The sequence below is a fragment of the Ostrea edulis genome, chromosome 7 (genome assembly GCF_947568905.1).
Source record: "Ostrea edulis chromosome 7, xbOstEdul1.1, whole genome shotgun sequence".
NCBI classification, from domain to species: Eukaryota; Metazoa; Mollusca; class Bivalvia; order Ostreida; family Ostreidae; genus Ostrea; species Ostrea edulis.
The window spans coordinates 10,856,517-10,873,457 of NC_079170.1; the positions used below are offsets into that span (position 1 = coordinate 10,856,517).

The 16,941-nt window shown below is 35.7% G+C and overlaps 1 long non-coding RNA gene across 1 annotated transcript; it reads right to left on the reverse strand.

Moving 5' to 3' along the window:
• Nucleotides 1-1,441: 1,441 nt before the first annotated feature.
• Nucleotides 1,442-13,046, reverse strand: LOC130047795 (uncharacterized). The gene is made up of 5 exons (XR_008796610.1): nucleotides 12,962-13,046; nucleotides 7,622-7,808; nucleotides 6,428-6,535; nucleotides 6,237-6,306; nucleotides 1,442-1,629 (listed from the first exon to the last, which is right to left on the reverse strand). It is a non-coding gene; the product is annotated as an uncharacterized LOC130047795 (long non-coding RNA).
• Nucleotides 13,047-16,941: the final 3,895 nt, after the last annotated feature.

Consider the following 16,941-nt stretch of genomic DNA (forward strand, 5'->3'; position numbering starts at 1 on the left):
CCTGGAGGCCCTGATTGTAACACAGAGAAAGCTGCCATGTAAATTTGAACTTTTCTGGTATAGTGGTTCTTGAAAAGAAGATTTGTAAAGACTTGATATATTTGTATGTAAAACTTGATCCCCTATTGTGACCTGACCCTACCCCGGGGCTATGGTTTTCATAAACTTGAATCTGTACTAGGTCAGAGAGAGCTTGCACGCAAATATGAACTTTTCCCGAGAAGATTTTTAAATAACACCACCCTATTATAGCATTTTCGTGATTATGTCCCCTTTGAAGGGGGCATGATCCTTCATATGAACAAACTTGAATTCCCTTTACCTATGGGTGATTTGAATGAAATTGACTTAGTTGTTCTGGAGAATTAAATGAAAATGTGATAGTTTACGGAAAAACGGACAGACGAAAGACAAAAAGTGATCAGATTTGATTTTTCAGCTCAGGTGAGCTTAACATCATGAAAACCTCCACCCTCAATAGCATACTGAATAACGTTGTTGAATGATAACTCTCTATATAAACATCATAGTTTGTGTACGTTTGGAATGAACTTACAAGAGAAATTTCGCACGAAAATTTTGAAAATATTAATGATAAATTAATCAACGATTTTACGTAATTTATACATGCATAATGTTAAGTCGTACATGTATGTGGAAGCTATCATCAAGATTGTAAATAACCTATATCATTTAGAGGACTAGACTCTTTTGAATAATCATCATCTGTTAATAATGATATAAACAATAAAGTACACATGCCTGTAAATCAATGATATAATCAACACCGAAAACTCCGATATAGTTAATAAAGTTATTAGATATTACAGTATTGAGTAATTCATTACCATTCTCCCGAGATTTGAAGTAAATACTAAATCCATTGTTCAGGGGACTTTTAAAAAGTTTGAATTACGAGAAAATAACAGTTAAGGACAGGTAAATTCTATCAAAACTAGTATATGGGGCTTCTTCAAGATTTAAAGAATGCCGGTAAGTGTTGGCTGTTATTGTTATCAAAATACCCCTCTGGGGTAGCTCCATACCACAGTCTCTGCAGATGTCACTCTACCTGAGATCTATTGTTTAAAGTTTGATTGACAGGTGGCCTACTATTGATCATGATACAGGTAAAATTTGGGGGTGTTAACTTAAAATTGGGTCTTTAAGTCGTACATGAAAGGTGAAGATAACGAAGAATGATCAATCTCATAACTCTTATAAGATACCATCTATCATAAGGATTGTAACTTACCTATATTATTTAAAGGCGTAGACTCTGCTAAATGATCATCATCTGTTAATAATGATAAAAATAATGAAGTACATTTCAATCACGTATATCATAATTAATTATGTAAAAAACAAAGTAAACTCCGATACAGTTAATAAAGTATATTAGAGATTATATAATTCAGTACTTCATTACCATGTTTCCGATATTTCCTTCTGATGTAAAATTTGTACATAACAAATCCAAATACTGCAAGGTTCTCAACGACAAACAGAGTCAAGATGACAGCAAAGGGCCCAAAGTAGTCTGTGTAGTTGTTCTTTATTCTGTTCATTATCGTTGTAATATTTTGGGAGCTAGTGTTGTGAACGTTGCTCGTAGTGCGTTCGGCAATTCTGTTTAATGAAGTCAGATTTTATTCAATAATCAGTGGCATTAAATGTAGTCCGTTTAAAGACTCTCTCTGTTATTCACAGTTTACATAGTTTATCATCATGTCATGGAACGTCCATTAGTGTTTTATGGAACTGGCACATTGTTATGATGGCTGCTTTCTGTTTTCAACGGAACTGTTTTCTATTTTTTAATATCTACCGAAGTGCGGTATGATAATGAAGAATAAAGGATATCATAGCTTTTCCTAGCTCTCTGAAGACTTTACACGAGTGAGAGTCTGGTGCGATTCTTATTTTACTGTTTTGAAGGAACATGAGCGAATTTACTTCGTAAACAAAGATATATCAGGACTTTTTGGGATAAAAACAGACATTTCGTTGTGAATACTGACAAAGACTGACAAAAGTAATGGTCCGGCATTCAACCTAGTGACACACATTTACCATAAAGGAATAATTAGCTTTAAAACCATCGGAACTATCCCATGTACACTATGGTATAATATATGGACGGCGGGCGCATAATATTTACAAAACAAATTTGTGTCAACTTCTCAAACGCATAAAGTCATTGCCCTGAAAATACACACTATTTCTGGAAATTAAACACCTCGGAAGCTAAAGTTTCCTTACCATAATTCCTTCCCCCAATCCCTGCACATATTGTTGGATTGTAGTATGGAAGGAAATGTAAGGTCCATTGATGCAAATTATAATGTACCGTAGTTGTTCTTACATATTACAGAAATGTTGTAGACTATGTGTACGTTACACGTGTCTTACTCCAAGCCACCCCCCCCCAAACTAATCTAAACCCCCACCCAGGTTACACACCTAATATTGAACTTAAGTGACACGAGTATACTACCCAAAGTTCTAGGGGCAAGCAAGTCCCATAACAGCGGACGATATGTCAAAACAGTTTAGATTAAATTAAAATAATATTCTACGGGCTTAGTCATGTGTAAAGCACATCATTCATTGATTGAAATGGAAGTGAACTGCTTTAACGTTATTCTTTCTTTAAAAATTCCCATGTTTGGGACCACCCTATGTGTATAATGTGGTAAAGTAAAATATCAAGATAATCCGCAGGGATTGTCAGATAGGGCAATATAAAACTTATACGGTACCAATTTTGATGCACCAGATTCGCATTTCGACAAATAATGTCTCTTTAGTGATGCTCAACCGAAATGTTTGAAATCCGAAATAATTTTTTTAGAGTTATTTTAGGGAAAAAACAGAGTGCCAAAAAAGTGGAGTCAAATTCGTCTAAGGATAAGAGCTATGCGTGAGGGAGATAATCCTTAATTTTGAAATGAAGTTATAAATTTTATAACAGCAATTAAATATACATCCGTATTTTCAAGCTAGTAACGAAGTACTTAACTACTGGGCTGTAGAGACCCTCGGGGACTAACAGTCCACCAGCAGAGGCCTCGACCCAGGGGTTATATGATTTGGTTTTCCAACTGAATCATTTCATAAAGAAGAACTGTTTGTACATCTATGCCCCCATGGTACAAAATTAAAAGGGGTTATACATATGCATCATTTAAATGATAGTAATGCCATACCATTTGAAAATATTGAGTATACAATATGATGCTGACATTAGATCCTAAATATATTCTTTATCTTTACATAATAATTTACTTTATACGTTGGTCAAGTTTATTAACACTAGTCACGAATCGAGGCATGTTATCAAAACAAATCATATGTGTTGCGCATACTCAACCTCGACATCAGTGTCCGTAGAGTTCCTGAATATTTATTTTTAATAATAAGTTATAGGCGTCGTTTTCTTTTTCAGGTTCTCCACCCCCCCAAAAAACAACAACACCAAACTATTTGTAAGCCATCAATACGGTAACTGTTTCAATCTCCTTCTACTAAGAAAGATACAGATAGTCTAGATGTACCTCTGTCACATCATGAAAAAACCTTGCAAACTGAAAAAAGTATCATAGGGTTCCTCTGACTTTGTTGATCAGCTGCTTCCAGTCACGAAGGCGTAAGTTAATGGTAGTATCAGAAAGGAATTTGTATTGCTATCTGATATAAAAATGAAAGAAAATGCACAAAGGGCAATTCAAAATCTAATAGATAGTGTTGTAGCTTTCTTTTAAATGAAAATGCATCTGCAAAAGCATATACCAGTGAGTTGAAGAGCTTTGAATGAAAGAAAATTCAGTACGATTTTGAAATTCATGTACCCTGATTCTCAAGCAGCAACAACATACAGCGAAACATTTAATTGTGTCAAAGTTTGTGAGGTAAGTTGATGTTACAGGGTTTTTAACAATCTCGTTCAAAGTCAGTATTTCGCAAATTTCGCTAGTCCTCTTCAAAAAGCTGTAGCTATATTCATGAATGACAAACAATTACAAAAAGGTGGGTTCTCAGTGTTGTCAAAATAGGAATTTTCTTTATCACATGCAACGATGAATGCAAAGTTGAACATAGCTAAAGCACAGAATGAGAAACTTGTGAAAATATCAGAGGAGGTTAGGAGACTCTACTACATGTGCATGTACGACCAATAGCTATGTTGAAAGGATCTAACTCGAGCACACAGACGCAGCTGTTGTGTTTGAAAGCATATCAACAAGTAGGATGATTTAATATTAATATACAATGTAGAATGCAGAACAGCAGAAAGACAGTGCATGTATAGGTTATAAATTCAATTTTGATAATCTGCATTTTCAAATCTAACATTTGTCGAATGAGTCATTTAGAGATTTATTGAATGTTGGAAAGAGTGAATTTCCTCCCATTGTGGAAGATAATTACACATTGATATACATGATGAAAGTTGTATCGATCACTCTTGAAGTATAAACATTTATTCAACGTAGTTATTTCACATTAATTCCACAGATATGACAAAGAAAACAACTGGTATTACCCCCATTCAACACTTTCGTTGAAAGCTCAGTTAGTTTACTATTTTCACATTTGGATGTTGTAATAAAGGTAAATTGAATTGGCACAGTAAAACATGTTTATAGAAAACCTATCTAAAGCAAATACCTGATTATAACACAATCGCATTTTGTCACCAAGAAAATAAAAGGAAAATTGAAAATAATGAACAATAATTCATCTTATAAATATCATAAAAGAATACAAATTTAAAAGAGTAGGGCAAACACAAACCCTCGGAAACATAAGAGGTAAGATTAGGTGCCTAGGCAGAGGAAGCATCCGCTGTTGACAGGCCACGCCTGCCTAGAAACCTTCATCTTAATCAGGTGAACGGAGTAATCCGTAGTCAAAATCGACATGTAAAGAACGGCCTAACAATTAGCATAAAACACACCAGACAGTATTCGAACCAAGACAGGTTGTATTTCCAAATAAGATCGTCATAACGATCACAAAATTTGCGAAATGCTGGCGTCAAACTAGACTGTTGAAAATTCGGTAATATCAACTTCTTTGCAGTAACATGTCTCTGTTTAAAAGCTGATCATATGCAGAACATGATCTCGCGTATCGAATCAGTGAAGAGACATAAACACTATATAATTAATATATACATCCTTTTCTAACTATAAATACTTATTACTAACACAATCAATTAAAATGCTACATGTTATTACCACAAATTTAGTGGTCTATAAGTAAAGAATTGTAATTTTATGTTGAAATGGTCCTTATTACAGTATCTCGCTTGTTGAAGGTTTCGGGAGCGAAAGTCTGAGGAAAACGAGACTACATAAAGGACAGTCCTGATATGATCAACCCGTATCTAAAATACTTCTCGACAAGAAAGATGTCTTTCAGGAACACATTCGGCGTTAGAAGAGATAATTACGAGTCTTTTGGATGAGATATTAAACACAGAGGTTCCATGCCACGACAGGAGTTAGAAAGATATAGAACCCTCACTGCTATGGTCTTGAGCACCGCCATGCATAGGTCTAAAGTTGTGGAACTTCACTTACAGTTGGTGATGTCTCATTTAAGTGAAAAGTTCTCGAAAGGGACCAGAACAACAAACAAAACATGAGGATAACAAAGTCATATATTCCTGTATATATTTTTTGAAAGTAATGACTCTGAGGTAAGGTACATTTCTATGGTATATTTCCTATGCCTCACCGATGCAGTTATTTTTCAAGTTTTAATTCTTATATGACAAAATCATAGTATAACAACTTTTGCGACAATTGCTGCAATTTGGCATTAAAATGACGGAATTTATTATCTGCTTTAGCTCAAGCGCTTTGACCAAAACGTTATTTCAAGAGTTTATTTTCGAAATTAAAAAACAAACAGCAACTTTGTGATGGAGATCGATATTTCGATCAATGGCGTATCCTCGAAAAGATATATATGAATGTTTACTATGTCGCTCTATATCAGCGGAAAGGAAAATGATTATGGTTCGTAAATGTGCATTGTTTCACCAAAGTTTCAAAAAAATCCAGGAAAGGAAGTTCATTTATGACGTCGTATCTTAGGATTACCAACATTTTCCTTAAAATAACATCTTTGTCCAGATACATTATAGGGAATGAAAGTCATTTAAGGATGCCAAATTAAACTAATAACATAATTATAATTGTTCTTTGTATAATGATGAATCTTACTTGGATAATATGCATAGAACATCTGCATCAAAGCATCTGAAATTCGTGTTGATCGACAAGCACTTTGGATCTGTAGAAACACAGTGATTGATTTTGTATATCATGAATATTTCTTGCAATTGTTTTTCATATTCTATGAAAGCATATTAGGTCACAAGTACAATTTACACGTGGGTACGTGAATGACTCACATTTGTATATATCATTGCTGAAATAAAACTGTTCAGGGCATCCACTGTCGAAGGTGTTGCAGGGAACTTGGTTTAAGATACCAGCTGCTGCTAATTTGATACAATGTCCTGAAAATTACAAGTTTACATAACTGACCATTAGAGGTGTAATCATTCAGGAGATGCATCTATTCATCCTTTCAACATTGCATGTATCTGGATTATTGATGGTTTAAAGATCTTTGAGCAAAACGATATAAAAGTGAAGGTTTTAAAATAGAATAGTTTTTAGGAGTGAGAATCACGGGTCTTTCGGATGACCTTTAAGAGGAGGTCCTGTGCCGCGGCAGGCGTTGTAATATTAACGAGCTCTCTATGCTGCGACCCTGAGCAGTAAGCATAAATCTATATTTGTGGTACTTCACCTGCAGCTGGTGACGTCTCCATATGAACTAAATTATCAAACAAACCACAAACAATCCCACCAACCCTCACGATCCTCGAAAATCAAACAAACTTCACGACATTCAGTGTGTGCATGACAGGTAAAGATAACTACATAAGCTTATCAGGTGGTATTTGCTAACCATTAAACACGTGCAAGGAACAAACATAAGAGTATAAAAATGAAGATAACGAACACTAGTTTATCTCATAACTCCTATAAGGAATACACAGTAATACACAGTAAAGAGTTCGGAGAAAACTGACCCCTTGACATACCAGAGGTGGGATCAGGTGCCTAGGAGTAAGCACACCCTGTCGACCGATCGCATTCGCCATGAACCGAATGTCTTGATCAAGTAAACTGAGTAATCCGTAGTCACAATCAGTGTTCTCAGAACGGCTTAACAATCGGTATGAAACACGTCAGTCAGCATTTGACCCAATGCGAATTTGATCATTCTAACGATCATAAAATATGCAAAATGCTGATTATAAACAAGACCGTTGAAACGCCTGTAACATCACTTTGTTTGTCAGTAGCCTGCCTCAAATTGAAACATTTATCATACACAGATCAAGCTCTTGCATTTCGATAAGTTCAGTAGATATAAACACCATATGCATGTGATAGTAAACTATTGCTACATGAATATTGGAAGTTGACAATGGAGAAACTGAATTGTATATGGCAATGGGTCATCAGGGTAAAGAAATATTATCCTTTCATGGCGATACATTTATTTATCAAAACGCAGAAATTAGAATTACCTTTTTCGAAAGGCAATCTGTATCCATGTGGATAACAGAATTCAATAAGTGAGGTGAAATATTTATCTGGAACACATTGATATCCATGCTGTTGAGTGCATTTTAACCGGATAGACGCCTTTTCCCACGCCTCTTTGCTCATTGGACAGTTTGATACTGAATATACCTCAAAAGAATATTCGTATACCTGAAATAGAATGTCATTATTAAGGAATGGTGAGACACTGCACAATATAGATGAGTGTAGTCTTTGATTGTAAGTTAATGAAGATATATACGTATGGTTTATTGATAAATATAATTAGGGCTTTCCCCCTTTCTGTGGAAAGTCCTATTGATATTGTTCTGTTTATTATTTTCCTGCCGTCAAAAAAAAAATTGTCTTAAGACTTATCGAAAAACTTTATAGTCCATCACATAGTACTTCTTCAGAAATGAATACAGTTCACCCTGCGTAATTGAACTTTCGGAGTTATTGGACCTTTCGCAGAAATCATTGTTATCGCTTCTACTTTTTAACCGTAAATGATAGGAGGATGAAACCTTTTCTAAAGCATAGAGGGTAATTAGTAGAAGCAAAGAATTTCAAATGAAGGGATTCGGTGTCCCCTAAAGGGAGTTAATGCCTCTTTATGTTTTGTGATTTATTCGTAAAACATGTCGAACTTGCGAACGGTTTGTCGTAGAGACATGGGACCAACTGGAATAAGATCGTTGACCTTTGACTTTGAAAATTAAGTCAAGGTCAAAGGTCAAGGTCATCAGAAAAGAGGAAAAAATAGCACTTTTTATACTCTCTTTCCTGCTTAAGATAGCGTTGACATATTCTATGGGTAAGTATCGACTTCTTTTGATTGGTTTTGATAGTATGCATTATAACTTTGAACTTTGACCCTTCTGTGAATTTCTGAGACTCGCGTTGAAAACCTTGTTATCGCTACTCCTACTTAAAGACCCAATTTTAAGTTGACACCCCCAAATTGTAAGCTGCCCGTCAATCAAACATTTAACAATAGATCTCAGGTGGAGTGACATCTGCAGACACTGTGGTCTGGGGCTACCCCAGAGAGGTGTTTTGATGACAATAACAGCCAGTATCTACAGGCATTCTTTTTATCTTGAGGAAGCCCAGTATACATGAGTTTTGATAGTAATGACCTGTCCACAACTGCTATTTTCTTGTAATTCAATTGTTTTTAAAAAGGCCGCTGAACAATGCAATTTCAATATAATTGTAATATTTTCCCCTCTATATACCTTCACATCTATTATAAATTACACAATCAGAATTCAAACAATAATTTCTAAAACTTGTAAGAGAGAGAGAGAGAGAGAGAGAGAGAGAGAGAGAGAGAGAGAGAGAGAGAGAGAGAGAGAGAGAGAGAGAGAGAGAGAACGAGAGAGAGACAGGGTGGGTTTAGAATGTATGTCAGCTACCCTTAGGAATACAACCATTATTCAAACACTATGACCACAGAAACTCTGCAGAGGTCCCTGAAACAGGTCATGTGTATATCAAAACTATAAAAAGGCATGGACAGGTAGATTTCTACCATGTTCTGTCTCTGTGTATTTCTTTGAGTGCCATGGGATATAGCAATTAACACCTTGGTAGACCCTGGCCACTCCAGGTAAATAACATCTGTTTAGATTAGGCTCCGCCTACATTTTTACTGACCGTACGGTCATGAGATGGGTCTTTAACGGAAAGTCATAGAGACACGAAACCTTCGCTAATGAATTCACAGTAAAACCCTCTTGCAAAGAAAAATTAATCAAAGGGTTACGAAAACCCTTAAAGGCCGAGGTTTTCAACCGGTCGGTTTTCCTCAGGTAAGTTAAGTGTGGGGCGGAGCTAATTTAAGGCAGGTGTGAAGCCCCGTGCCCGAGGAAACCCTGCTAGCTTGTATATATCGTCCCAAATACACAGGATGTTATCTGTGTTACCTGCATTACCTGTACGTTTTTGTAAGATTGAAAAATTCATGGTAGTCATTTTTCTTGTGCAGGTTAATCGAAACGTTGATAATTAAATCTATTGAATCAAACATGTAAAAATTAAAGCTCGATAAATTTATCTGATATAAATGAAAACGTTAGCCATTGAAAACGTAGACAGAATATTCTTTATTCTAAGTTTTCTTGTGTACATTTGACTGCCTCCGTCAAATACCCGGTATCCGAACATACAGTTTCCAACGGGAGTTCCTGCGTACTGCGGTAGATTTTCTGGCTATGTACAGCTGATGTACTGACCATCGTCCCACGCCCCGTGATGACTACATGTATATATACCAAAACTGCTTAGAAAGTTTCATTCAGTATGAATTAGTTTTTCTGGACGGTACACCAGAATACTCTGGTTACCAAAGTTGTCTGTGTGACTCGTCCATAACGCATAGCCTACATAAACAGTAAGGACATTAAGATTTTCCGACAGTTCCTTCGATATTCATTCTTCCTCTAGATCCCAATCCCAACCATGATACGCAAGAAAGAGCCCTTATAACGGCTAACTTCTCTTCCGATAAGAGACTGTTACATCAATCTAATTAAAATTAGATGTTAGATCCGCTCGCGTACTCGCATACATAGGTATGCGAATAAGCGAGCGGATCTAACATATGCAAGGGGAAGATAACGAACAGTGATCAATCTCATAACTCCTACAAGCAATACAAAATATAATTCTAATAAAATTGCAGTTACATGCACGTTTGTCACTATGTTTCGAGGGAAAATTACGCGTAAATTATATTCTAACAATCCATAATAATTATTATCAATCGTACCCATTCCTAAGCATAACCTACTATATTCTATTATAATTTATGTAATTGTATGCAAAATTCACTACTATTATTGTATGACTATCTCTACATGAAAATTTCCTCTCCAGTTGGATTACTCGGTAAGCATCAAAGGATTGCACGGGCGCCTCGATCACCAGATAAGATAGATAAGGTATACACAAAGACTAGTAACGAAATGTCCATCAATATCTAGCATCCAATGTGAAGCTCAATTTCTCCTGATTGACAAGGGTTCACAGGCCAGGTAAATTTGAAGGCGGTGCTTATTTCCTCGGTCTTTAAGCATAGTTATTGCCCCTGTTAGTCTCCAATAGCATTATCTAAGCCTATAACTTTTATATTAATATAGATAGAGACATGGGACCACTTGCATTAAGACCGATCACCTTTGACCTTCAAAATGAGGTCAAGGTCATCATCAATTTGTTTTCATTTTCAAGGTCTTTTCATAGTATTTTTAGCATTGAGAAGCTAACCGAAAGGAACCGAAAACCCCTAAGCAAAGTTATTGCCCCTGAATGTCTTGATTAACATTTTTTAAGCTTATAGCTTTTACATTAATATAGATAGAGACATGGGATCACTTGCATGAAGACTGATGACCTTCAAAATGAGGTCAAGGTAAAAGGTCAAGGTCATCGTGATTTTTAAAAAATTATTTATTTATAAGGTCTTTTTGAGTTTCTAACATCATCTTAAATATTCTTAAATATCTTTTTTAAATCATGGTAGGTGGAAAGCCCTCTAATTGTTCGCGAACAATTAGGATTACTAGTAAATATACTTGCATTTGTTCTTGTGAAACTGAAAAAATCAATGGGGGTGCTGAGACTGAAAGCAAGACGTTACTTTACTCGCACTTTGATAGTGCTTTCATTTTTGTTGTTATTCTCATGGTTTCTTTTAAGGCAATACGTCATTAATCTAATATGGATAAATATTAAATGTTCCCTATTAGTCACACTTTTCAGAATTAATATTGGTGTATTTCAGAAATTTTCAGATAGGAAAAAAGGAGTTTGGTTCTCTTGGCTGAAAATGCTCAGGGAAGATTGGCAATGATTCATATTTAGAGAGTCGCACGAGAAATCTGCCTCCATTAGCATATCTACGGAATTTCAGTAAGTTCCGACAAGTTTTGGCTTCGTTGCGAAAAAAGTATGTAAAGCATTATGTTTTTCAAAGATGCATTTCAGGGTAGCTTCACGGGTTCGTTACATGAGTCTGAAGTTCAAATACATGTGTTTGATCAATGGTAGTTGACTGTAGTAAAGAAGTCATATTTTGACCGTTTGAACCAAATGTTGACATAAACAATGTTTACACCAACTATATAGTATGACCTTCCAATATCTCATGATTGTGGCCTGCATTTCATTTTACATTTTGCAAGCGAACTTGACCGTGGCCAAATAACCTTGTGTGCAGGTCGTGACACAGTGTCAGTGATGAATAACTCTCTTGCGATATATTGCTCTACTACTAATTTATGGCAATGTGAAGCATTCAGCTCTACAGTGGATCAGATCACTTGACCCAGGGTAACGATCTTCACTAGGGTAGTAGCGGTCTGCAGTACAGCAATACACCATGTATGTGGAGGAAGGGAGTGTTTGTTTCGTAACCAGAATATCGTGAGTTTGAGCCTCGCTCGTTAAACCTAAGACGTAAATATAGGTAGTGATTGTTATATCGTCAAACGCACACTATCCAGAAGTGCAAATCACGGGTCTTTTGCATATGACCTTAAAACGGAGGTCCCGTGTTGCGTAAGGCGTTGGTACGTTAAGGAACCCTCACCACTACGGCCATAGGCGCAAAACATTGGTATATTGCCGTGGTACATGTAGCTGGTAATGTCTCAATATGGGTGAAAAGTTCTCGAGGGAACATAAAATAAACAACCACCAAGTGACATAGAGTTTCACTATAGTTAAGCTTCGTTTTGTTCCTGAAGTTCACGAGATGTTGAGGTTTAAAAGAATGTCTAACAGAGTATATGCCAAATTTATTTCCGCCTTGGCCCGAACCCATGATCCAAGGGATATGAAATTCATTTCCGCATACCTACAGCTGGGGAAAGTACTGGGCAGTAGCATTTTTATAGAGTATGTCCCAGTTTAGATTCAAAAACGTAAAAAGTAAAATAAAACATCGGAGTGTCTAGTTTTGTAACGGAGTATCGTAAAGCAACCATTACAAAGTTTTTTTTCACTACATAACCCCACGAGTGTGGGAACTATGAAAATATTATTTTTCACCATAATCAGGATGTGTCTTAGTCCAATGTGGTTGGCAATGGCAGTAGATTATGTGCAGTGTTGTTTCAGAAGAGAGAAGAACGCGCGAAGTCTGCCGGGAACAGAATTAGATTATGCGGTCAGAAATCATAATGGTTCAAGACTGAGGAAGAATAGATCATAATGCAACACAAATAACCAATACTGATTCCGTCTATGTAAAAACACGAATTGAACTGAACAAATGGAATTATGAATTTCTCACGGATTTTATTTGTATTACTTACATGTGTTTCAGCAGATGACAAAACGAGTACGAGGTATGCAAGGAGAATTACACCGCCTTTCTGGTAAATCCGAGGTGACATCTCTACGAAAGAAACAACAACATATATCAATTGATATGAACTGAAAATATAAAAAACCGAAACATATTTAGAGATAGGCTAAGTTTTTTTTTATTTCACTGCATGGTTGATATCGGTTTAGTAATCGAACCCGCCATGCTTTAACCCCCCTGTCAATAATAATGATAACATTAAATAATCTTTATTTTCATGAGTCATACATAACAACAATTAACATTAGCTATATATTAGCTACATTTATTTACCGACTTGCAAGGGTGTTTGCCCTAGGGATCATTTTGTGAAAGAAAACCGGAGCACCCGGAGGAAACCCATGTGTCCGAGCGGACGAACACCATACCTTTTCACATAGAATCATTGCCGATCACGGGAATCGAACTCAGGTCGTCGCAACGATGAGAAGCGAGTGCGTTGGCAACTACGCTTCTTGCATTTCATACTGGAAGGACACATCATTAAAGATATTTTTGAAAGGGAATACATTAGCATTTTTACCTGTGTGCCCGAGGATTCAAAATAACCGAAAATGACTCACAAGACAGGAAATAAACAAGTCCGTTTACCTAATCAAGATATAGGGATCACGGCGGGTTTTGGCCGGTCGACAGGGGATGCTTACTCCTCCTAGGAACCTGATCCCACCTCTGGTGTGTCCCGGGGTCCGTGCTTGCCCAACTATTTACTTTGTATTGCTTATAGGAGTTATGAGATTGATCATTGTTCGTTTTCTTCACCTTTCATGTTCTTAATGTAAAACTTATACAGTGCCAATTTTGATGCACCAGATGCGCATTTCGAAAAATAATGTTTCTTCAGTAATGCTCGTCAAGGTCGTGTTTAAAAACAAAAATAACCCCATTTCGTATCGTAGATATATTTCCTTACATAACAGACTTTCTGTTCATACAAAACAATCAGCATATCATTAAAAAAATCAACACCATTTTCTCATATTAATAATGTATGCATGCATACTTTAATGAACAAAAAATGACTGAGTTGAATATTTTAAGTCCAATGATAATAACCGTGGTAAAAGGTGACTAGTAAAGGAGGAAGTGAAATTTAAATATGTGATATATCATAATAAAGGTACACACTATCATAAAAGTCATGATCGATAAGAATATATAACAGAAAAAATATGGAAATAACAGTTAATAATTGTCAAAGTCCAAAGGCAATAACTTTTGTAAAAATAGAATTAGAAATTCATTTCAGAATTAAGGATTATCTCCTCATGCATAACTCTGATCCTTAGACGAATTTGACTCAAGTCTTTGGCACTCTGTTTGTTTTTAGTTCTTACTAGTTTATTTCTATTTCGGATTTCCAATATTTCGGCTTGAGCATCACTGAAGGGATCATTGCGAAAAATGAAAATCATGGGAATGTATCGTATACCATCCAGCAGCAAAAACATCCAAGACCAGTGATGGTAAAGTTCCTAACCAATGATTTGAGGAAAGCTGTCATCACAAAGAGGGAGAAGCTCAAGAACAATTTCATTATGGTTGACTACATCACTAACATGAATGCACAATAACTGAAAAAGCAAAAGAATGAGGACACGCGATTGGTAGAGCATGTACTTTAACGGGTACATTTTTGCCATGGACAAAAGTGGGAAAAGATATAAAGTGGATGTTATCGATTACATTGACAAAACTTAATATATGTAAAACTTATACGGTACCAATTTTGATGCACCAGATGCGCATTTCGACAAATAATGTCTCTTCAGTGATGCTCAACCGAAAAGTTTGAAATCCGAAATAACAATGAAGTTTTATAGCTATTATAGGGAAAAACAGTGTGCCAAAAAAAAAAGTGGAGTCAAATTCGTCTAAGGATAAGAGCTATGCGTGAGGGAGATAATCCTGAATTTTGAAATGAATTTCTAAATTTTATAAAAGCTATTAAATATACATCCGTATTTTCAAGCTTGTAACGAAGTACTTAGCTACTGGGCTGTGGAGACCCTCGGGGACTAACAGTCCACAGGCAGATGCCTCGACCCAGGGGTGAATATGAAAGAAGTGATCTTAGAAATGAAGTGACCACAAACAGACATGAGTTGCCAAAGACAGGGCAGGTGTGGCATTTGCCTCTAAGCTACAAGGTATCACACCGGTAATTGTCCAATCAAAATGAACTTAGTCAATTATAGTTCCATATATTTAAATGAATATTTTTAAGTGCCATTTTTCTCATTTCCTTTTCTTCTGTTCTCTTAATTTTTGTAGCCCTGATTAGGAAATTTTATGGAATTTGTAGAAATAAGCAAGTATATACAAAGGAACTATTTGATATTGGTAGCTGAGGCTACTTCCTGAGGTGCACTCCGTCTGTTTACACACATGTGAAAAACACGTGAATTTGAGGGTAGTCTTGTTTGCGGGTATTCCCCCCCCCGAAAATGCCGCATGGATGTTGTTTTTCGGGTGTCGGAAGACGATACAGGTAACATAGAACGTTTCCGACTGGTTATTCTGGAAATTGATTTTTAACGATTTTTATCCTTTATTGTAATATACAGTAAAAATCGAATATAGCGGAAATGATATAGCGAAATTACGGCTATAGCGAAGTAAAATCGATTTCCCCCGGGAAATTCTTTATATATTCTATATAAAAATTTGCGTCTATAACTAACACGAAGTAAATTCCTATTCTCCTTGAATTAAAAATGAACGTAAAAATCAACGTTTATAACGATTTTATTTTCATTTTAAACTTGTTGTGACTGCGTTTCATTGCCATCCATTGCCATAAAGGATCCACACTTATTGCAAAATTTCTGTTTGTATTTTTTCAAAGAGGTTGTTAACGCAAGACAATACTAACACATATGTTTAACAAATATATTGTCGGAATTGTTTAGTATCCTCATTAATTAAATTTGAAGTTTGATTGCATTTATTTTATCGTACACTCCTTTATTTGTGTAAAGCAACAAGTAAATGACAACTGTGATAGACTTTATATATTGCATATAATTTTTTTAAACATTTATCTATTGACATGATCTTGCGTGACTTAATAATCCATCAAGATAAAATATCATATTTAAATCAGTGTGTATATTTTTTGTATAAAAATGCAAGGTGAAGATAACGAACAGTGATCAATCTCATAATTCCTACAAGCAATACAAAATAGATAGTTGGGCAAACACGGACCCCTGGACACACCAGAGGTGGGATCAGGTGCCTAGGAGGAGTAAGCATCCCCTGTTCTTTTCGAAGCTTGATTTCTCTTAGAGACAACACAAAATAAGTATATCAATTGCTGCTTTCTTATACAACTGTAATACATGTAGAACAAATCAGTTTTATAACGAATTCGCTATATTTGAATTATAAATTGGCTATAAACGTATAGCGAATTACGCTTATAGCGAATGTTTTTAATAGAAAATCGCTATATCAGAGTTTTACTGTATAGTGAAAATAAGTACCGCTGTGAATGTATGCCTAATGGTAGACTTGGGAATGTAACATGTACATCTGATAGTGTGTGCTTTGGGTATGTTTGTGTCAGTGTGTGTATGAGTGTACACCTCTATATCAGCAATTCATAGATTTCTATTTTTATTTCATACAAAAAACAAGTATACTGAGGTAGAAAGTTTCAGTATAATAACACATATTTCAGCTTGCCTGTAAATGTGTCTTTATTTAAGCATTATTTATGATAGTATTCGAATCAACGTATGACTTTCTACATGTATCGATGTATGTATAATAATAGTAAGCCCATCTCTGTTATGTTTCAATCCGGAAACTTTGTTCCGGAATTATAACTCATCACGGGTGCACTCGGGAATTACGCATTCCAACTTCCTTCTTTTCCATTAAGCATCCAACGAAGAAGGTCGGTCAAATTTTGGGGAAAAA